The sequence below is a fragment of the Rhinichthys klamathensis genome, unplaced genomic scaffold, assembly GCF_029890125.1.
Source record: "Rhinichthys klamathensis goyatoka isolate OS25496 unplaced genomic scaffold, OSU_Roscu_1.1 h1tg000009l_1, whole genome shotgun sequence".
NCBI classification, from domain to species: Eukaryota; Metazoa; Chordata; class Actinopteri; order Cypriniformes; family Leuciscidae; genus Rhinichthys; species Rhinichthys klamathensis.
Window position 1 is genome coordinate 2640327 of NW_026606562.1, and position 24031 is coordinate 2664357.

Below are 24031 nucleotides of genomic sequence, written 5' to 3' on the forward strand. Positions count from 1 at the left end.
CGCCAAGGCCAGGCTTGCGGCGCTCCCGTTACGGGCAGCTCAGATGTGGGTTGCAGTTCTTCAGGGAGTTGTTGCAGGGCCACTCCTTCCCCCGGTGGAGGGCTGGGGGAGAATCTTTCTAAACCAAAGAGCTGCATCCCATCTCTGAGCCCTCAGAGGGCCGGACGACAGTGCGCGACGCTCCCGGGCCTTGCCGCTCTCGTCCCCCTCTGTCTCTGAGGGCGCGGATGACAGTGTGTGCCATCTCCGGACCACACCACTCTCGTCCCCCTCTGTCGCCAGACCCCTGGCAGAGCAGACCCCCGTGGAACGCTGGTCCTTCCCTGGTCTCCTCTGTCAGGACGCGGAGCATGACCGTGCCCCCACACCGGGCCGCTATGCCACCCACGCCTGGGCTGGTCACTCCGCTTCGCTGCCCCTCCGGGGGGACGTCTGTCGTTCGGATGTTTCCGCTGGTTCAGTTCTTGGGAGCTTGGTTAGAGCTTCCCTACCTGTCCCGCTGGGTCGCCCGAACTATCAGGCTCGGCTATGCGATCCAATTCGCACGGTCTCCTCCCCGCTTCAGGGGAGTCCGTTTACTTTGGTCGGTGGCAATGCCCCGATCATGAGAGCGGAGGTTGCCACCCTGCTGGCGAAGGGTGCAATCGAGACTGTCCCTCCAGCTGAAATGAGGTCAGGGTTTTACAGCCCGTACTTCATTGTCCCCAAGAAGACCGGTGGGTTACGGCCAATCCTGGATCTGCGCGTCTTGAGCCGCTCCCTTCACAGGCTGCCGTTCAAGATGCTCACGGCCAAACGCATTTTCGAATGCGTGCGGCCGCAGGATTGGTTTGCAGCGATAGACCTGAAGGACGCCTACTTTCATGTCTCCATTTTACCTCGACACAGACCGTTTCTTCGGTTTGCTTTCGAGGGGCAGGCATACCAGTACGCGGTTCTCCCATTCGGGTTGGCTCTGTTTCCTTGCGTCTTTACGAAGGTTGTCGAGGCAGCCCTTGTTCCCCTACGCGAACACGGGGTTCGCATCCTGAATTATCTCGATGACTGGCTAATATTAGCTCACTCTCGAGATCAGGTTTGCGTACACAGAGACCTTGTGCTCCGGCACCTAGCCCGTCTGGGCCTTCGGGTCAACTGGGAGAAGAGCAAACTTTGCCCCGTGCAGAGGATCTCTTTTCTCGGTATGGAGATAGACTCGGTCGCCATGTCCGCACAGCTTACGAGCGAGCGCGCACACTCACTGCTGACTTGTCTTCGACAGTTCGAGGGCAAGAGTGCGGTCCCACTGAAACTTTTTCAGAGGCTCCTGGGGCATATGGCATCCGCAGCCGCGGCAACGCCACTCGGATTGCTTCATATGAGACCGCTTCAGCTGTGGCTTCGCGATCGGGTCCCGAGGTGGGCATGGCATCGCGGTACGCTCAGAGTTCCAATAACTCCGACCTGCCGTCAGTCCTTCACCCCGTGGCGGAACCTCAGCTTTCTACGGGCCGGAGTTCCCCTAGAACGAGTTTCCAGGCATGTTGTTGTCTCCACAGATGCCTCTGCCACGGGCCTTGGGCGCCATGTGCAATGGACATGCAGCCGCGGGCTCCTGGACAGGACCCCAGCGCCTCATGCATGTCAATTGCCTCGAGTTGCTGGCAGTACGCCTTGCCCTGCACCGCTTCCACGCGCTGCTCCAGGGTCAACACGTACTTGTCCGTTCGGACAATACCGCGACAGTAGCGTACATCAACCATCAGGGTGGTCTACGCTCTCGCCGTATGTTGCAACTCGCACGCCACCTCCTCTTATGGAGTCAGAAGCAACTGAGGTCCCTTCGTGCTATTTACATTCCAGGAGAGCCGAACCTTGCAGCCGACGAGCTGTCACGGCTCCGGCCAACCTCTGGCGAATGGCGACTCCATCCCCAGTCGGTCCAGCTGATATGGGACCAGTTCGGGGACGCACAGATATATCTGTTTGCCTCCCACGACTCATCCCATTGCGCCCTGTATTACTCCCTGTCCGAGGGCACGCTCGGCACGGATGCACTGGCGCACAGCTGGCCGCAGGGCCTACACAAATATGCGTTTCCCCCAGTGAGCCTTCTCGCACGGACTCTGTGCAAGATCAAGGAGGACGAGGAGCAGGTCATATTGGTCGCCCCATACTGGCCCACCAAGACCTGGTTCTCCGAACTGATACTCCTCGCGACAGCACCTCCTTGGCCAATTCCTCTGAGGAAGGACCTCCTTTCTCAGAGACAGGGCACCCTATGGCACCCTCGTCCCGATCTTTGGAGACTCCACGTGTGGCTCCTGGACGGGACGAGGCAGGTTTGAGTACCCTGCCACCTGCGGTGGCGGCTACCATCACTTCCGCTAGAGCGTTGTCCACGAGACACGTCTACGCGTTGAAGTGGAACCTCTTCGTCAACTGGTGCTCTTCTCGGCGAGAAGACCCCAGGAGATGTTCGATCGGTGTCGTGCTTTCCTTTCTGCAAGACGGGTTGGAGCGAAGGCTGTCTCCCTCCACCCTGTAGGTGTATGTGGCCGCTATCGCCGCATATCACGATGCAGTTGAAGGTAAGTCTCTGGGGTAGCACGACCTGATCATCAGGTTCCTGAGAGGAGCGAGGAGACTGAATCCTCCTCGCCCTCCTCTCGTACCCTCTTGGGACCTCTCAGTGGTCTTATATGCCCTGCAGAGGGCTCCCTTTGAGCCTCTGTAATCAGTGGAGATTAAGTTCCAGTCAATGAAGACAGCGCTCCTGGTTGCACTGGCCTCCATCAAGAGGGTGGGGGGACCTGCACGCATTCTCTGTTGACGAAGCGTGCCTGGAATTCGGGCCGGCCTGCTCTCACGTGATCCTGAGACCCCGGCCTGGATATGTGCCCAAGGTTCCCACCACTCCCTTCTGGGACCAGGTGGTGAACCTGCAAGCGCTGCCCCTGGAGGAGGCAGACCCAGCCTTGGCACTGCTCTGTCCAGTACGCGCCCTCCGTGCTTACGTAGACAGGACGCAGTGTTTCAGGACCTCAGGCCAGCTCTTTGTCTGTTATGGTGGGAAGCTGAAGGGAAAGGCTCTCTCCAAGCAAAGGTTATCCCACTGGATAGTGGACGCCATTGCTTTGGCATACCAGCAGCAAGGTCGACCGTGCCCCCTTGGTGTGACCGCCCACTCCACCCGGAGTGTGGCGTCCTCTTGGGCTTTAGCGCGTGGCGCCTCGCTAACAGACATCTGCAGAGCTGCAGGCTGGGCGACACCCAACACATTCGCCAGATTTTACAATCTCCGAGTGAAAGCCAGTCTCCGCCCATGTACTGTCTTTTTCAAGCTAACATGGGAGCCGTTAGGTGTCTCGCTTGCTCGCCATTCCAATCCACGAACTGGATACGTGCGATATTTCCTCAGGTAGCCTTCCTCTCTGAAGCCCTGAGTTCCTCCAGCACTGTTGACGCTGGCGCCAGTGTCTATTGCCTGTGCGTCGGCTAGGTGCCTCCGTGTGCATGGTTCCTCCTCTGAGTAACCCCCACATGTGTATTTCCACTGTAAGCCTCTTTGAGCATGTGTCTTTTCCTCGGCAAGCCACCTTGCCACTCCTGGAGTTGAAAGTTGCCACCCCACGGGCTGGTCACTCCAGTGTTCCTCCATATGAAGCCCCCTCGGCCATATGTGTATTCTTAAGTCCTCCCTATGGGTAGGCATGCTGCGGCATATCTCCCCTGAGATATGCTTCCCAGTGTACCTTGGTATTCCTGTGTTAAGTAGGACTCCTTCGTCCGTGCCTATATCACGACAGGGAGGTCAGACTTCGCAGGGCACTGGAAGACAGCTGTGAAGGTGGCGTGATTACACGGGGACCCCCATTCTCCGTCATCCGACGTAACTCGGAGTGACTACGAAAGGGAACGTCTCGGTTACGGATGTAACCCTACGTCTCCCTGCCACTTCCGCTGTACCGCTGGGTAGACGCCTGAGTTCAGTCTCGGCTCCTCAGCGAAGACATGATCTGCTGTTGCAGGTGTCTCTCCTTAAATACCCACGCGGTGGGGCGGAGATACATTATGCAAATTCCGCAGACCCATGGCATTTCATTGCCATAGGCTCGTTTTTTAATACTCGAAGATGATAGGCTTTCTGGCGAAACCCCCATTCTCCGTCATCCGACGTAACGTTCTTCCCCACAGTGACTATATGATGTGGAGATCCAGCTTTGTAACTCTGGACAACCGAGGAATTCATAACTATCACAAAAGACATTTTTATGATCTTATTATTTTTCTTAGATTTCATCTCTCTTATGTTCTCTCTTGCTGCTTTTGCAAAGGGGACAGAGTTATGAAGCGCAAGTGAGTATGTACATGCACGAGCTTTATTGAATGTACACCAGTGCTCTTGTCAGTGTAAACCTGACTCCTCTAGTTCATTTGACTTGACAGCTCAATAGCTTTGCAGTGATCACTCAACACAGACAGAGTGAACTGTGGGATATGCTGATGCCCCCTCATCTGTCTGTCTTTTAGAATGCGTTACGTGAAAATCTGTCTCTCCCACGCGCTCTCACACACAGACACCTTGCAGAGGTAAAGGGCATGCTTTTGTGTTCGCAATTTTTTATGTTTCAGAACTCAGAGGCTTTTCATCCATCGAGACCTCATGGTCTACACTGCGTTGCCATGACAACCACTGCTCTAACAGGGTGTTGTTTGCGGGGCTCGGCTCTCATAACTGGATGTGTTCATGCACCATAGACGGCACTTAAATCAAACAAACACTATATGTGAGACCTGGAGGCCTGAGGTTTGTTGAGTATAAATTATAGACATTCCTGCATCAGGCACCATGCTGCCATTCACAACGCTCTCTGAGTATAGCACATATACATCAGAGTGAGGCTGTGGCTCTTATGGTTTTGAAATGAACTGAATATGTGATGCTTTTATAATGATCTTTACCTGGAATATAATAAAAGGATGTCTGAGGCCAGTGTCCACTGGTACACAAGTTATGCAATTTCTCTTTGCAATTTCAAATCTCTGAGATGAAAAAATAAAAGGGATGGATGGACAGGTGGAAATAGATAGATAGACAGACAGACAGACAGACATTAGATATATGGACAGACAGACAGACAGACAGACAGACAGAAAAAAAACTTAACATAGATAGATAGATAGATAGATAGATAGATAGATAGATAGATAGATAGATAGATAGATAGATAGATAGACAGACAGATGGACAGATAGATAAAGACATTACATAGATAGATAGAAAGACAGACGATAGATAGATAGATAGATAGATAGATAGATAGATAGATAGATAGATAGATAGATAGATAGATAGATAGATAGATAGATAGATAGATAGATAGATGGACAGACAGACAGATAAAGACATTACATAGATAGATAGACAGATAGATAGATAGATAGATAGATAGATAGATAGATAGATAGATAGATAGATAGATAGACAGCTAGATACAGACATTACATAGATAGATAGACAGACAGACAGACAAAGACATTACATAGATAGATAGATAGATAGATAGATAGATAGATAGATAGATAGATAGATAGATAGATAGATAGATAGATAGACAGATGGACAGATAGATAAAGACATTACATAGATAGATAGATAGATAGACAGACAGACAGACATTAGACAGATAGATGGATAGATAGATAGATAGATAGATAGATAGATAGATAGATAGATAGATAGATAGATAGATAGATAGATAGATAGATAGATAGATAGATAGATAGATAGATAGATAGATAGATAGATAGATAGATGGACAGATAGACAGACGTAGACAGACAGACAGACAGATAAAGACATTACATAGATAGATAGACAGATGGACAGATAGATAGATAGATAGATAGATAGATAGATAGATAGATAGATAGATAGATAGATAGATAGATAGATAGATAGATAGATAGACAGACAGATAAAGACATTACATAGATAGATAGACAGATGGACAGATAGATAGATAGATAGACAGACAGATAAAGACATTACATAGATAGATAGACAGATGGACAGATAGATAGATAGATAGATAGATAGATAGATAGATAGATAGATAGATAGATAGATAGATAGATAGATAGATAGATAGATAGATAGATAGATAGATAGATAGATAGATAGATAGATAGACAGACAGATAAAGACATTACATAGATAGATAGGTAGATAGATAGGTAGATAGATAGATAGATAGATAGATAGATAGATAGATAGATAGATAGATAGATAGATAGATAGATAGATAGATAGATAGATAGATAGATAGATAGATAGATAAATAGAGTAGAAAACAGTAAAGCACACCATTGTAGAAACCCCTCACGTCCACAGAATCAGCATTTGTGAGCTGATATATGTGCGTCCCCATTCTTATTCTCTAGTGCTTGTCACAGAGTTTTTGATCATCTGCTCCAGAGCAGCTGAGAGACATGCTGACAAGCTTCTAAGAGATGACGCAACTACTGTACAGCACACTGCGATTGTTTAACGCTTAGCAGACAGGGATGCTCTCGGTGATGCCTGTAAAACATAAAATGCTGAATTCTCGCTTTCATTGGCATCCCGGGATGTGTGCTGTCAAGGATCAAGCCACTATACGACAAACGCACATACCTGAACAAGACGTGCCACACCACATGGCAGCATTCCTGCTCGCAACGGCCAACAGAATATCTGCAAATCTCAGACTGCATGATCTTTTTCATATCGCTCTTGATTGCAGTCAGTGGAGATGATCATCAAGATTCAGTGCTCTGACTTCCTGTGGTGATAGAGACCCTGATCAATGATATCATCAACTGATGGAGAGCTTCATAGCAGGAACACAAGCCCCGTCGTGGGAATAATTGATTGAAGGTGTGTTTTGGTCTCCTCTGTGAGGCAATTAATGAACAAGCTCACACATTATAGAAAGAGTGTGATGTTTGCTCAAAGTACACACTTGTGTTGAATGTAAGTGTCACGGTGGAGGCAAGTGTGAGATTGCCCAGGGCTTTACTTTGTTTTGAAATGTGGTGGACACAGTTGGGGGTGGGATTTGGTCGAGTGGTTGAAACATCACCAAATGCTTAGCCCGTGAATGCTAATTAGGTTAGCACAAATAATTTAACATTCTTTTTTTTTTTTTTATTGATTTTAGAAGTTAATAGTCTTTGCAAGAGGTTTACAAACTTTTTGATGCCCAGGAACTTCAAATGACCCAATACTGAACGACCCCATTCTGAAAATATAAAGGCAGCTGTATTTATTTTTTTTTTTTTATTGTCTAAAGATCCATTTATACAGTATAGGGAAAAAAAAAATTAAGCATGGCAACATGTTTTTACTAATTGGCTTTTAACTATTTATGTAGTATTGGGCATATTTTCTACCCATTGTTAGATTTTAAAAACAATTCTTGATTGTTCTCAGCCTTTAAAGAGGATTACTAAACATTAATTCAGTAATTAATAACATCATTAAATTCATTAAACATTTTATTTGTAACGAGTAGGCAAGTGCAGTTTTATTTAAACAAAACATGAACAAAATACACAATAAACAAGACTTGACTATAAAATAACCAAAAACGTAGACTTAAGCATAGACATGAGCATTGACATGAACTTGACCTAAACATAGTCCCCAGGGGAAATTTGCGTGCCGGCCAATACGGCTGGAGACTCTGGCATGGCGGCCATGACGTGACTTGACTCTGGCTTGGCGGCCATGTTGGCTGAAGGCTCAGGCGTGGTGAACATCTTGGCTGAAGGCCCATGCCAGAGTCTCCAACCCCAGAGTCTTCAGAGTGTGCAGCGCTGACCATTGCTCCACGACCCAAGCCCGCCATTGCTCCAGGATCCTGGCCTGTCACGTTGATCCCGGGATATGTCATGTTTGGTTTTGAGTTTTGTTCATGTTCATGTTTTCATGTCTTATTTTGTAATTCTCATAGTTTGTCGTGTGATTCCCTTGGAATCATGTGATCATGTCTTGTGCTTCCCCTGTATGTGTCATGTTCTGATTGGTGGTTTTTGGTCATGTGTCCTATGTTCTTATTTGTTCCTTGTTTTATGTGTCATGTTTTTATTGGTTCATTGTGTTCAGGTGTTTCTAGTTTGGTCATTGGTCGTGTGTGTATATATAGCCCTCATGTTTCATTGTTGAGTATTGTTCCCTGTAACCACTGTTAGAGAGCTCTATTCATGTTTAGTTCAAGTTCAAGTCTATTCATTGTCAAGTCAAGTCTTGTATATTGTATATTTTGTTCATGGATGGGTGGATGGGTGGATGGATGGATGGGTGGATGGGTGGATGGGTGGCTGGCTGGATGGATGGATGGGTGGATGGATGGATGGATGGGTGGCTGGGTGGCTGGATGGATGGATGGATGGATGGATGGATGGGTGGCTGGGTGGCTGGCTGGATGGATGGATGGGTGGGTGTGTGGGTGGATGGATGGATGGATGGATGGATGGATGGGTGGATGGATGGGTGGATGGGTGGATGGGTGGCTGGATGGATGGGTGGATGGGTGGATGGATGGATGGATGGGTGGATGGATGGATGGGTGGATGGGTGGATGGATGGGTGGATGGATGGGTGGATGGGTGGCTGGGTGGATGGATGGATGGATGGATGGGTGGATGGATGGGTGGATGGATGGGTGGATGGCTGGATGGCTGGATGGGTGGGTGGATGGGTGGCTGGATGGTTGGATGGTTGGATGGGTGGATGGGTGGCTGGGTGGGTGGATGGGTGGCTGGGTGGGTGGATGGGTGGATGGGTGGGTGGATGGGTGGGTGGATGGGTGGGTGGATGGGTGGATAGATGGATGGGTGGATAGATGGATGGGTGGATGGGTGGGTGATGATGGATGGATGGATGGATGATGGGTGGGTTGATGGATGGACGGATGGATGGATGGGTGGATTGAGCATAAGGCTAAAAAAAAATCACAAAGAAAAAAACAATGCATACTCTTCCCTATCTAGTGAAAACCTCAACATCTTAAATATTTTGACATCAGAAAGGAGTCATATACAGTATGTATTACATACTGACAACTATTGTAGTCACATTCTGACATATGATGATTGCAACATCATAACCTTCACCAAGCTCCAGGAAAAGTTTTCTGTTCTATTTAATACATGCAGTATCAACAACTCAAAAGCTCCGTCACCGAAGCCAATCACACCTCCAGAGAACCAACTTCTAAAAGAACTAGATTTTGACACTTTCTAAAGAAAATATGAGTAGAGCTTGGCTGACCTGGCTTCTATACTGAGTGTTGTTGCCAGGCTATTGCTAGGTGTTCTAGGTCTGTTTTTATCACTAAAACTTCAGAGTTCAATTAAGATGGAAAGGTCCTTGTTCCTTGTCATAGTATGTAAAAGACCTGAGTAAAGACATTTTTAGCAGAAAAAAATAAGAGCATACAGGTTAGAAATTACATTTTTGGGGTAAATAATATTGAATTAGTATTGTTTTTCTGAAGATACCTTTGTTGGCCTTTAAAAACACAACCCTAAAACCAAACTGACAGGGATGGCTAGGGTAAAACATTGAACGGACAGTTTTGTTCCAGCTCAAAATGCCTAACTGAGTCCTTGACATTTTAAGTTAATTCTGCATGAAGAACGTCAGTGGTATTTTGAGGGTCTGTAGCTAAGAACTGTGCAAGAAAATTTACCAATGTTGGTAAATTTAAGCAACGCTCAGACACAGTGACCTTTTCTAAAGCAGCAACCTTCTGAAGCGATAAGCTGCTACTCTCTCAGGTATATTGTAATGAGGGTTGTGGAGGGAGAAGACGCTTTCCTATAAAGCTCTAGACTTTGTCACTGAAGCTGAAGATGTTTCAAAGAGTCCATTGATTCAAACTAGCACTTTCTTCATGCTTAGTTCTGCTTTATGAATATGAAATAAATGGGCAACACTTTAGAATAATGGTCCGTCATTAATGGGTAACTATGCAGGAAGTAATGCAGGACAAATCAAATGAGTAGTACTACATTAACACTTCGGCTACTACTATTAACTAACATGGAAACAAGTTTAACTAATCAGTAATTAATATCAAATTTAGGGTTGCACTTTAGTTTACAGTGTACTGACCTGAGTAAGTACTGGATAACTGTAACTACAGGGGTTAAGGTTAGATTTAGGGGTAGCTTCAGGGTTAGTACCTAGTTATTACCCAGTTATTGTAATTACTGTAATAAGTACATAGTATGTACATGGGGACTGTAAAATAAAGTGCTACCAAATTTAGGACTAAGATAGTTCCTTATTAGGTCCTTATTATAATTACTAAACGAGATTAGTCTTATTATGACTATCAACTAACTATGACAAATGATAAAGAATTACCAATTAATTCCTAATCACAACATTTTTGTGTGTCTGAGACGTAATCAATCATCTTTTTTTACTCTGAATATAGTCATAAAATGCATCACAAATTGCTCAAGTGTTGCCTAGTCACTCTGCAGGACCATTATTTTAAAGTGAAAAACATTTCACATCTCAGACACGTTAATGTATGTCCAAGTATGTCCTTGTTCACTTCAACTTTACTCTCCATTCCTTACTGTAAAGCCAAAGTAGAATTATTTTCTTCAGGACGGTACAGTGTGTGACTACCACTCAAGTTGATGTGAGGCATGCAAAGAGATTTCCCCCAGCTGCACAGACAGAGAGAACAAGGACATACTGCACATACTCAGAATTTGTAGCCTAGCAAAAGCCGAGCTGTACAACAGGGATGTCCAATCCTGCTACATACGATACATATTGTGTGCACTGTAACTCGTTTTGGGGGGTATTGCCCGCGAATGCCACACCTTGGCAGGACACGAAACTTTCTGCAACAACGTCTGATGTGTTTACGTTTAATGTGGCGTGAGAAAGTGATATAAGCAAAATGCGATCAGAGTAGTCAGATTGAAACAGAGTTTCGAAAAATGAGTTGAATAATTCAGATCAAAATTATTTGTAAAACATGCTTTTTTTGTTTTCTTTTTGCCATGCCACTCACACTTTTGCCATGTTCGAATTCCAATTGCACAAAAATCGGATTTGGACTGACCGTCTGAACAAGGTTCAAGTCTTAAGGATTACTAGAAACCTTCAGCCAGGGGTGTTGGGCCAAGCTGGAGCCAAACTCTGCAAGACATTGGCCCTCCAGGAGATTATAGATCATGGGTGCCCAAAGATCTAACTTCCTGAAAAGTTCAGCTCCAACCCGGATCAAACACAACTGAACCAGCTAATTCAGTTCTTTAGGAGCGCTTGATCATTACAGAAAGGTGTTTTGTAGCAGGATTGGAACTGAACTCTGCAGGTTGATCTCAAGGAACAGGATTGGGCACACTTTTTTTTTGTGGTACACAATTACGGTAGCAATTTGTTTTACAGTCCTGTTCCCCATATTCTTATTATAGTAATTACAATAACTGAGTAATAACTAGGTACTAACCCTGAACCTACACCTAAACCTTACCTTAACCCATGTAGTTACCTTATTAACCAGTACTTTCTTAGGCAAGAACATTGCAAGTACACGTACTATTAAATAAAGTGCAACGAGTTTCTAAGATTTCTTTTTTTTTTATGCTGGACTCAACGTATGAACAACATTTACAACTTTACAGTTCTTTTCTCAATTGCTTTGAAATAGAAATACGCTGTTTATCGACCAGGGACTTGTACAACGTGAGTCGGTAACACTTTATTTTAAGGGTCCATAATTATGCTATAGTTAAGTATTAAGTTAACACACCGGTAGTTAGAGATGAACTGAACATATACAACGCATTCTCACCCCAAGGCGTCACTAAAATGACAATTTTGACCATGCTTCAATATTCGACGCTTTAGGCACCCTTTAGCGTCAGTTACATGACGCGATCCTAGGGCGTCATCTTACTGACGCTTTACCTAAGCGTCAGTTAGATGACGCGGGTAGGTTTAGGTCTGGGGTAGGGTTAGGATTAGATAGCGTCATCTAACTGACGTTAAAGGTAAAGCGTCAGTAAGATGACGCCCTAGGATCGCGTCATGTAACTGACGCTAAAGGGTGCCTAAAGCGTCGAATATTGAAGCATGGTCAAAATGATTCCCAAGGCGTCAGTTTCATGACGCCTAGGGATGAGAATGGGCTGACATATAGTGCATGACATATAAACCTTTATTTATGCAGTAAAGGATAGATAAGCAGAAATAACTGTTTAACTGAATGTACAATAAATACCTTTTAGAGTTACACTTTAGACATTCTGCTGAGTAAGTAAATTGCACGTTGTCTACAACTACATGTCAACAAACTTTCATTAGAAAGTTTTTAGTAGATTTTTAGTAGACATTTATTAGTAGACTGTTAGGTTTAGGGCTAGTAGAATAAGTTGACATGTATTTTCAACGTTATTTAATGTCAGTAGAATGTCTGTTGAGGAGCATCACAATAAGGTGTTAGGATATATTAAGCAGAGAGTCTACTATACTCTAATGAGAGTTAGTTGACATGTAGATACTAACTTACTTATAGTCAACAGAATGTCTAAAGTGGAAAATCGAAATAAAATGTCAGTTTTAAGCCATAAGTTACAACTTAAAAATGTTTTGGTCACACTTTAGATTAGGGTCCAATTCTCTCTATTAACTATTAACTATGACTTTTGCCTCAAACTTCTAATTACTGCTTATTAATAGTTAGTAAGTTAAGTTAAGTTAAGTTATTGGGTAGGACAAAGGGAAATAGAATATGGTCATGCAGAATAAGTTATTAATAAGTACTAATAAACAGCCAATATCCTTGTAATCTGCATTCTAATATGTGACTAGTTAATAGTGACAACTGGAACCTAATCAAAAGTGTTGCCTTTGTGTGTGTGTGTGTGTGTGTGTGTGTGTGTAGGGTTACACCGTCTTAAGTTATAAATTGCTACAATTGTGTAATGAAGACAATTTGACCCCCTTTTCTAAAGTGAAAAGTATATCCACATTAACGAGTGATGTTCAAGTTTATTCATCAGAATAGGCCAGTAGTTTAACTAAGTTACCATTAATACAGTACTACTAAAGACAAAATCTGATGTTCATGCTTAACTACCGGATTAATAATGACTAATATTCCCTTACTGTGACGTGTGATTATTGACCTTTAAAATAGTGTGTTACCGGTAATACATTAAACCCAAGACTCTATATATTTCTGAGTGATCTTTAAATTGGAAAATTTAAGATGTATTTATGCTGTATGGGACTCTGCTTTTCAGATTTTTGCAAGAGGAGTCTGGATCATTTTACTCAAACTGCAAAACATCACAAGGAGTGAAGTAGCCTGGAACATGGATATCAGTGTCTTTTGTCGAGTAAAACATTGCTGACGAGGTGAAAAATTGGTTGTCTGAGAAAAATGTCATAGTATCGTTTTTTTCAACAAAGTGTTCAGGAATCGTGTTGAACCCCGATCATTAATTTTACAATCCCATTCGTTGACACTATTAATGCGGTAATTGCATTACTTTGATTTGGCATAATGAGAACAGTAATTAATTAAATAATTTGGTTTGCTGTTGTTGATATAAACGGTGCACTGTGTAAGCCATGAAAGCAGGTTGTTATATTCATTGTCAGGTAATTCACAAATATATTTAAATGTTCCTTTATTAAGCATGTTATCTGCATTCAACACTCTTTTTGAAAGCAGTAATTAAATGGCATTGAAGACATGGGAGCTTAACAAACACACAAAATCTACAATAATATGTGTATTGATACCTTTTCCCCCTGTGGACCACAATGCATAATATGTGTATTGATACCTTTTCCCCCTGTGGACCACAATGCCTTTCAAAGAGCATTCACGTCAAGCCGAAACACGTTCATGAAAAGAACTTTTAATAAGCATTTAAATGCCCTTTTATTCCCCTAGATAAACCACCTGTCTTGGAATAAAAGCTTTTTAATATTTATTTATTTGCATTTGGCCGGCAGATCAAATCAACAAAACAGTGTTGCTCTCTCTAAAACCTTGTTTCATAGTTAAAGTCGTGAAAATATACTCATGAATCATACATGATGTAAGAGTTGATGCGTAGATTGTTGAGTCAGACCTTAAAAAACTGCATGCTTTGCTCACCTGGCAGCCTATGTGGGACAGTGTTGGTCTGTCATCCTGCAACCAGCCCACAATAATGCGCTTAGCAACCAATGACCCTTAAATATGCTTGCCGTAGGAGTGAAATGACAACACGGCATCACGAAAACTACTTCAGCTAATGACACACTGAAATGCTAAGCAGTGATTTGTAATCAATCTTGGATCTCCTCAAGCTGAGGTTTTCACTCCCACAACAACCGAGAGAGGTAGAAACGAAGGGAATTTAAAGTAGCCTTAACTACTGGCATTGTTCGCAAAAGAACGTCTTATTGTTTGCCATTGTTAACAAAGGAATTGTTCTCTGTTAACAATACAAGGCTTAGTTGGTATGAGAATTCCTGCGTGACTTGGATCCGGGAGGGATTACAGACTTCTCAAACGGTGATCTGAAGAAGCTCACGTCATTCAGGGTGTTTTCCACAAAGCTGCGGTATGTTTCGGGTCGGCGGGTGCCAAATTGATATTTAATAGTGTTTTTTGGCTCTGCAGTTGTACAGTTTTCAACTTTGTGAAATGAAATCTAGACTCTTGTTTCCCATATGCTCCAAAAGTAGATTAGGAAAATTGATTGGGACATCATGTGATGCCGATTGTTATTTATGCAATTGCTTTACTGGCATCGATTGCTGGGTTTTGCTCGGGGTGTAAACAAATTTTGAACCCATTGCCAAGGGAATGGAGGAATTCATCAGCACTTCAAAAACGGGATCCTTTTAAGACAATCTCTTGTGTTTTTATAAATGCTTGAGGTGATTCCATCCAAGTTCACGTGTTCTCCTGTCTTCCGTCTAATGCTTTATTTGGTATTCCAAGAGTGTGTGCGAGAGCACAGAAGTCGTTCTGTGGAGCTGACAATTTGTGCATTTCTCTGTTAATTGCTATTTACTCACCCCAGGCTACCCGGAGTAAACCACAAACTCCTGGCACTTTGTTTCGTTCGCTTGCCTGGCCTTATGCCGTTGTCACGAATTGATTTGTGCTTTGAAATGATGCACTCTAAAATTCAATTATGACATGTTTATCTTCTCTTGGGGTGTGATACCATAATCAATTTGAATCGTGAAATTCCTCAAATGGATGCATCCAATTGTATTGTTGTTTAAAAGGCAACGCCGTCGGTCTTAGTGCAATATAATTAGGACTTAACAAGAAATGATTTGTTTAATCTAAAATCGATTAATCTTTCTGGTGCCGTTGTGAGTTTTCTAAGGGCTTCAGATACTTTGATTTCGTGTTAAAACGCCACTGCTAATTAGCTTGATTTTTGAAGCTAAAATGTCATTTTATGGCTTGTAAAGTCTATAATAATCAAATTTTTTTTTTTTTAATATCAGTCATTCTGCTTGTTTAGCCCTGAGCCATGCAAGGTCTCTGATTTTAAACTAATGAAGAACATGATGTTACTATGCTGCCTGTTGCTTTAGTAAATATTTGACAAATTCTGTTTTAACTTACCCACCCTTATGTTGTCCCAAATCCAAATGACTTCCTTTCTTCTGTGGAAAACAATGTCCAGGATTTCCATAATGGGGTTGTCATAGGTTGTCATATTTAATTTGTGCTTGTGTTTGATTCAAACATGATGCGCCAAGACATGTTTCCAAGTTTGACGTGTCACATCACTGATGTCAAGGCTGTCCCGCCCTCACACCAGTAAACGTAATTAGGATAACTACATGATAGATATGCAAAATAATATATATATATATTTAAATATGCACACATTCATTCTTATTCGTATGTCATTCAGTTATTTGCATGACATTCAGTTATTTATTACACGATTCATGTAAATAAGCATATTTTCAATTCAAAACGGTGAAATTTCATGGATATCTATAGTAGAACAGTTAAATATTTAGCTACTAACATTTTCTATGAACAGTGAGGCCCGCTCAATATTTTTTAATGGATGATTGTATACAGCCTAAAAATGTAACATTTAAAACTTTTTGTCAACCTACACAATTTGGCCATTTCTAATTACTAGGAAAAATTTATTATTCAAGTTAATTATTTCTAATTAACTTGTCCCTCTTAATGTATATGGTGGTTACAGCCCGGGTGCAAAAAAGAACAGCGTTTAAAGTGTTTTCTCTGACAAGAACCACCATAAAATCAGATAAAATCAAACACCAAATACCTGTCATTTTCATGAAATTTCAGGAATTCAGCACAAGTCTCAAGTGTCCCCAGAATGTGTCTGTGAAGTTTCAGCTCAAAATACCCCACAGATCATTTATTATACCATGTTGTAAATGCCCATTTTTGAGTTAAAGCAAAAACATGCTGTTTTTGTGCATGTATCTTTAAATGCAAATGAGCTGCTGCTGCTCCCCAAACCCGCTTTCCCAGAAGAGGGCGGAGCCTGAACAGCTCATTCCTCCAATACTCTGCCAAAAACTAACAACTAACTAGTTTTGATTATCATCTCTATCGCGGTCACGCTCACGTGACTTTGCAGTTCTTCATCATTATGAAAGTTTATTATCTGCATGTGTTTTAAAGCCATATCAATCTAAACTTCTGATGTATGGCTTTCTGAGCGCACACATCCGAAGCAAGCGCACAGAAAGCTGGAAGTCAGACGGAGCGTCCCGTGAGTATTAAACTAAGTCCTCTTTCACGTCTCATTGCGCTTATCATGTCAAATACACACAAGGTCATGTCAAAAACACACAAAGTTCACATGAACACAGTCGGTTATGTCAGTGAATGTAAACAGCAAGTAAAGAAATCGCATGTGTATATTAGATCTGTGTATTTAAGTGAAAGCAGCGTCATATACAGTATTTAATGCTATATATGCTGTCAATATGAATCAAACAACAAAAGATAAACAGAAAATCACTCACTGCTCTTGATTGAATGACTTTAATAGCTTTAATAAGAATACATTTCTTACTTGAATGCTGCTGTTAATGCTCTGGCGAGATAGACATGGCGGACTGTGACGGGGGTTGTTGTGTGTGTACACACTGGACATATAATTATGTTCAAAAAGTATATAAAAGAGAATTTTGCATAATAGGTAACTAATTAACTTCTTGAGAAGATTTTGAGAATCCGGCCCAATAACATAATATAGACTTAAAGCAGAACTAAGTAAGAATTCCGTTTTTGTCAAACAGCGACCCCTAGAGTCGCTGTGGAGCACTTGTACTGTCGTGAATAGCACTCACGCAGAGATGGCTCGCTCTCACGGCCGGATCCCCTCCCCCTGTACACCGGTACCTGTTCAGTAGGATGGACGCTGTAACGAGTGGAAATAAGGTATGGCCCCTTTAAGAGCTGCGCGCGCCCTGCGTCTCGAACACCACATGTATACGGCGCCGGGTTATTTCTGTTTGATGCTCATTTTATCAGAATTTTATCAGATCTGTTTTTTGCCGTAAAGCAATTCGTTACCTCGCGAGACCTGATATCACACGATACTTCCTAACACTGAGGCCGGCGGCTCGCCGGCCCAAAGTTGCAAGTGTGATTTTGCGGCTCACAGGCACCAGGGGGGTGCGAGACGACCACCATTCAACACGAAATCAGTAATATAAACATTACAATGACTCCAAAGCTGTTCGGTTAAGGTAAAAAAGTTACTTAGTTCACCTTTAATATAGGCTTTAAAACAACTGAATAGCAACACAACTCAGAGCACCATAACAACCATATAAATGACTCAGAACAACTTGGGAACTTCTGTGAAATGCAAGAATTTCGTCAGAAAATGTAAGAATCTAACCCAAATTAACTGCACCGTTTTCAGGGCCATCTAATGTTAATTATAAACTTTAAACAGAAGTCAAGCTGTAAACTTGGAAGAGGAATTCCTTTACCGTGTCTGGAAGGAAGAAACAACAACAACTTGAGTTATCAAGCTAGATGTGCACCTGGTGTACGAGCCTGGAGACATTACCGAGTGCTATTTGTGCTAATCAGAGGCTGTACATTCTTGCAGAGACAGCACTGCCGGCCCCGTCTGGGTGAAAAGACAAAGCAAAGCCGTTATCGGAAACAGTGTGAGGGAACATTACTCAGAGAGCGTCGTCGTGGGCTTTCGAGACCAGCACCATCTGCTCCAGTGTCACCGCCGTAGGAAGGATAGGATGAGTCAACTCGCACGCAGACGGGGACGCCGTATCTCCTGTAGGAGCCCGCCGGAATGACAGGAGACGCGGGAAAGTGGAGGTGTGCGAGATGCGCTATACGGTTGCGGCCTTGACTGCAGTTGGGTTATAATGAGGGTGTGCGTTTCTTTTCTTTGTGTGAAACTGACAGGGGTGTCATGGTGAAACGTAATGTAGGAGATAGCATACGACCACCATTAATAATTATTATGGTAGTAGATACATGTGAATGTGTTGCATTATTCAGTAGTTAGAAGTAATATATGGGAAACCACCACTACTTATTTTTATAGTGTGCACTGGATAAATTAATGGCTTTGTCATAACTTTGACTGTATATGCAAATGTATGGGTTACATGAAGAACAAGTTTCCATTCTTCACGATTTAAAATGGGGTATAGTGCACTCTTAAAAACAAAGGTTCTTTATTCGGTTGGTTTCATGAAGAACCATCGCACAAAAGGTTCTTTAGATGATTAAAATGTTCTTCATACTGAGTAAAGATCGCTCTTTTAAGAACTGTCCATTGAACCCAAAATGGTTCTTCTATGGCATTGCTGTAAAAAATAAAAAAAAAAATTTTTTGGAACCCATATTTTAAGAGTCTGAATACCAACCAATTTATAATGTAGCAATAATGCTATTTTATAATGCATCAGAAAATGCATTATTGATTGCCAATGATTAATACTGTACCTTGTTCATCTCCCAGATACATACATGTTATCAATTATTATATTATAAGAGAAGCATCACTAATGGGTCAGTGACAAATAAGAGTGTCAGCGATAAAGAAAACACTTTTTTTTCATTCTTAATATTTAGGTTGGTGTCATACACGCTCGTATAGTGTATTTTCATACATATATTTCACTCGTATAGTCATTTTCAAATGTGAAGAAGCAGTGTCAGTTTTGTTAAAGGGGATCTTAAGGGCTTGATTTTGTTTTTGGGGTTTACTAAGATTTCATGTTTGAGTGTTCAAAAATGTCCTCTGATTAGTCGGGTGGACCTGTGTGTTGTGATTGGTCTTTGAGTGTTTCAGAAATGTCATGCCTCTTACCATAACCACAAATTTCAACACTACCAACACAACACAACCAGGCTCTGCCCCTTTATTTTGCATATGGCTTAGGAGGGAATTATTTAAATGGGGAATATTGTGTTCGTTCCCAGAAGCAAACTCAAGACAACAATGGAGGCATTTCAGGGAGTTCAGAAACAGTGTGCACTAATATAGAGAATAACTCCCGCTGGAGGGACTTTGTGCTTTGAAACTTTGCAGCAACATTACACACTAAAGAAAGTTGACCACTTTACATGCTATGATAGCCGGCGGCCACATATAACGATCATTTCAAATACACTGCAGTCAATATAATGTTTTTTTTTCATTGTATTCATTCTTTGACTTATTTTTAATATAAGAAATAAGAGTAAAATATATTTGACCATCATATCATTGACCCTAATACTATTTTAACAAACCCCTAACTAAGTATTCTACTTAAGGAAATAATTTTCCCCAAAGGATCTGATACCTCAAATGAGTCGGCTTGTTGAGGAGTATACTATTCAGTGTTGAAGGTAATGCATTACAAATAAGGTGAGTTATGTAATCAGATTACTTTTTCAAGTTACTAGCAAAGTATTGCATTCATTTTAAATTTACAACAAAACATCAGAGTTCCTTTTTTTTAAATAAGTAACACAAGTTACTTTGTTTTGTTTTACCCATTTATTGACTGGCAGCTCTCTTTTCCCTATGTTAAGAGAAATAAGTAAGTGTAGAGGCATTGGGTCTCATTCATGAAACATTCGTAAATATACGAGTAAATATGCGAGTGATTTGCGCGTAAAGAGACCTTCCCGAAAACTCTTCTTCTGATTCACAAATACTTCGTAAACGTCAGATGTGATAGTGAAATGTGTGTGTGTGTGTGTGTTAATGAATTCCAATCATTCGTAAATGGGATGCGCGTGCACGTTCATTCTCAATTACCATAAATCCCGCCCATTAAATCCGACTGACAACTATATATGGGCATCATATTATGACATGAATGCGAATGAAAAAAAAAATTCTCAGATGCAGAAATTGAAGTTTTATTATCAGAAGTTAATTCAAAACGCCACATTTTATTTTCAAGCGTACATAGTGGCGTATCGGGTCCTAAAAAAAAAGGAAGCTTGGCAGCATATTACAGATGCAGTTAATGGAGTTTCATCTGTTAATCGAACATTCCCAGAAGTGAGAAGAAAATGGTTCGACATTAAGCTTGAGAGCAAAAAACGAATTAGTTCACTTCGGAAAAATAGTATTCAAACTGGAGAAGGACCACCATCGCAGATGCTATTACTGGCTCTCATAATAAGAAAAACCGTATGTAATTCGCCTTTGGCTAAGCCACACCCTAGAATGTAGATTGACCAATCACAGCGCAACCAAGAACGAGCTCCCACAGAGGTCCGACACTTTTTCACAGCGCTCCATTGACTTTAACACAGCCGTCTCATATTTTTGGTCTCGGCAGGCTATTACCGTCGTAGTTTTATCAAAAATATGGTTAAACGTTGTGCCTGGGGCATTTGTAACACAGATACGCGTTTCCCAGAGAGGTTGGAGGGGGGTGTGCGTTTTTTTCCCTTCCCAAAACCGAAGTCAAATCCTGACAACTAAAAGTGTCGTCTAGCACACGCTGCTAATAAATACAACGTTATACTCGCGTAGTCCGTTTGCTTTGTAATAACGATTATAGAAGTGAATAGAGACCTACCCAGCTTTGCATGAACAGTGTTGCTCCGTGATATTGTTAGTCCCAGCCTCCGTCTCGATTAGTACGATATGCGGTGGTTCATTTTTTGACTGTGACCGGTATGCATTGCCTCTATTTTGGATGCCTTGTTGTTCCTTGCGTTTCACCTGTATGTCATGAACGTATGCCTTCAAACGTATATCACAGCCCCTTTTGACTACTTCTATCGGACACTTTATTTGCTGCTTTATAAAAGTTTGATAAAATTTCAGCAGGAAGAGCTGTCACAGCATAAGCCATGTTGATACCAGAGCCCAGATGAAGTTTGTTTGTCGGACGTAGCAACAGTAACTAAGGGGGGCGGGGCCTAGCCAAAGGCGAATTACTATATATAATATTTTTTTCAAAATCCTGTGCAAATATGTACCCGATTAAGGTGAATTAAAATGCAGCCTTATTAATGAGCAAAACGTTCGGGTGTTAAGCGCACTATTTACGCGTGGCTGGGAGCAGGTGTAGATTTCTTTCGTACCAACTAACATTTGGAAAATACGAACATTTTAATGAATCCGAAAATTTACGCCAGAACCACTTTACACACGATTTACACAAAAATTCGTTCTGCTCGTGTTTCATGAATGAGACCCATTGTGTGCACTGTAAACATAAGGCTAAAGCCTAATTTTGGCTTAATCTGAGCAATGTCTTTGTTGCTGACCTTCGTTGATCCAATTCAACCATACTAATAAGCAAAAATTATAAACATCACATTTTTTTTCTTTTTTATTGCTGAAGTAAAAGTGTTGAACTTTCTTCTCATATTCTTCTGCGATCCAGAATGGCAGCACAGCTGCACGGTTTGTTTGAGTTGCGCCCTCTATTGTACAGGCGTGGATTTGCATTTCCTTCAGCCCGAGGCTTATTCATTTCACTTTTGGGGCCCTATCATACAACTGTTGCAATGCAGCGCCAGGTGCCATGCAAGTTTTTTCTTGCTAGTTTAGGCCTGACAGTTATCTTTTTCATGTCCTGCGCCACGTTGTTTAAATAGCAAATGCGTTTGCGCCCATGCTATTTTGAAGAAAAAATAAATAGACTGATCCATTGACCAACTGGAACCTGATCTAAAGTCAATGGCACAATATTTTGTTTGTTATTTAAAGGGTGCATTAGTAATGTGCACCTATAGGCGGGTCCACAACGGGCGTACACTCTGCTTATTACACACACTGGGACACCCAGCAGCACACAAACATGCCAAATATTAAAAATAAAAGGATTACAATGTGAAAGATTAATATTGTGTGCATAAATATATGGTGGAATACTGCTTGTCCCGTAGATGGTCTGCTTGCGCTTTAACCTCACGCACGAGGTTTCCTCGCTAGAGAAGCGTTCAGTCTTTCCGCTTGCAAATTCCGCCATGTAAATAGCGAATTCGGACATGCCCTATGTGCACTTGCGCCGTGCGCTTTAGACCATGCACTTAGATTGTTAAATAGGGCCCTTGATGTGAAAGGGCCTTTACATTTGCCAATAATATAACTTTTGTTGTTGTTGTAGTTGTTGTCATCATAAAACAAACAAGCAAGCCCAGAAGATGATGAAATGTATTGTATTGTGGGTTTTGTTTTTATGGTTTTTTTCTTAGTTTTATGTATCGTAAAGCACACTTGTCAACTGGAGATGTGTTTAGTTATAGAAATAACATTGACAAAAGAGAATCAGTAAATCAGTCAAAAGTAACGCAACACATTACTTTCCATAAAAAGTAACTCAATTAGTAATGCATTACTTTTAAAAGTAACTTTCCCCAACACTAGAGCTATTATTTAATACGGCCATATCTGAGTCATATCTACAGATTCCAGTGTGGGCTCTTTTGATTTTAGCTTGTAATAAACCTATCATCCACACTAACAACACCCTAAATTCCAGGTGGCGAGTCACAGCAGCCACATTTTCTGCAGAAACTAATATAGCAGGTTGTCACAGGTGGTTGTGCATCAGCCACAGGGCAACATCTTTTGAACTCGAGATGCAATGTCAAATGGAGATGTCAAATCTCCACTAATTTGACAATTGTATACACTACAAGGGCTCATCTTGCATGACATTCATGAATGCACCTGTCTGGCATTAGCATTACCAAGTGCCCACCAGAGTCTTTTTTTTTTAAAGTGTGGGTGGAAGAAAACTCAGCTGGCATTGGTGCATGACTTTCTTTGACTCAGAAACGCTGTTATTGCTCATGGAAACAAGCCAATGCTGTGCCACTATAAATAACATGCATCACAATTCAAGCATTAACTATGTCCCATATGAGTACGTATTTGCTTTGACATGAGAATAAACCTATGTGTTACCATTTGGTGGAAAAGAAAAATGAAGAAAAGTTTGTGTAGTTAGAGATTGAAGAACTTGTGATGTTTTGAAAGGATAAGCGAAGCCCTTTGCGGGTGTCTTCCCTACTTTGAAACACTGCCTGGTAATTACTTTAATTGATTTTCCATGTGCCATTGTTAAATTCCACCTCTGATAGAGAAAATGAGTGAGAGTAAAGATGGCGCATCTGTCTTGTCTTGTTCCTCTTTGATATGAATTAGTTCAATCATCCTTATTAATTATAAACTGACTCTTTCAGAGCGTAATTCATGGCTCATTCTCATTTGGAAAAGACCTGATAATGACCTGGTTTTGAATATATCTCTAAAGGAACAGCAGTCACACAGGGACATTTTCTAAACCAGCAGCCAAAACCAAATAATTAGAGTCGCTATACTTGTTTTGTAACAACTTTGGATTTGTGATGTTTATACTGAAGATCTTATTAAACCAATTAAGTATTTAAAAAAAATAATAATGGCCTGTTAAATTATTAAAAATGTAATGCAATCCCAAGGTTGCAATGTGGAGTAGAGAAGGTGCATAAATCTTTCAATAATTTAAAGGTCTGGG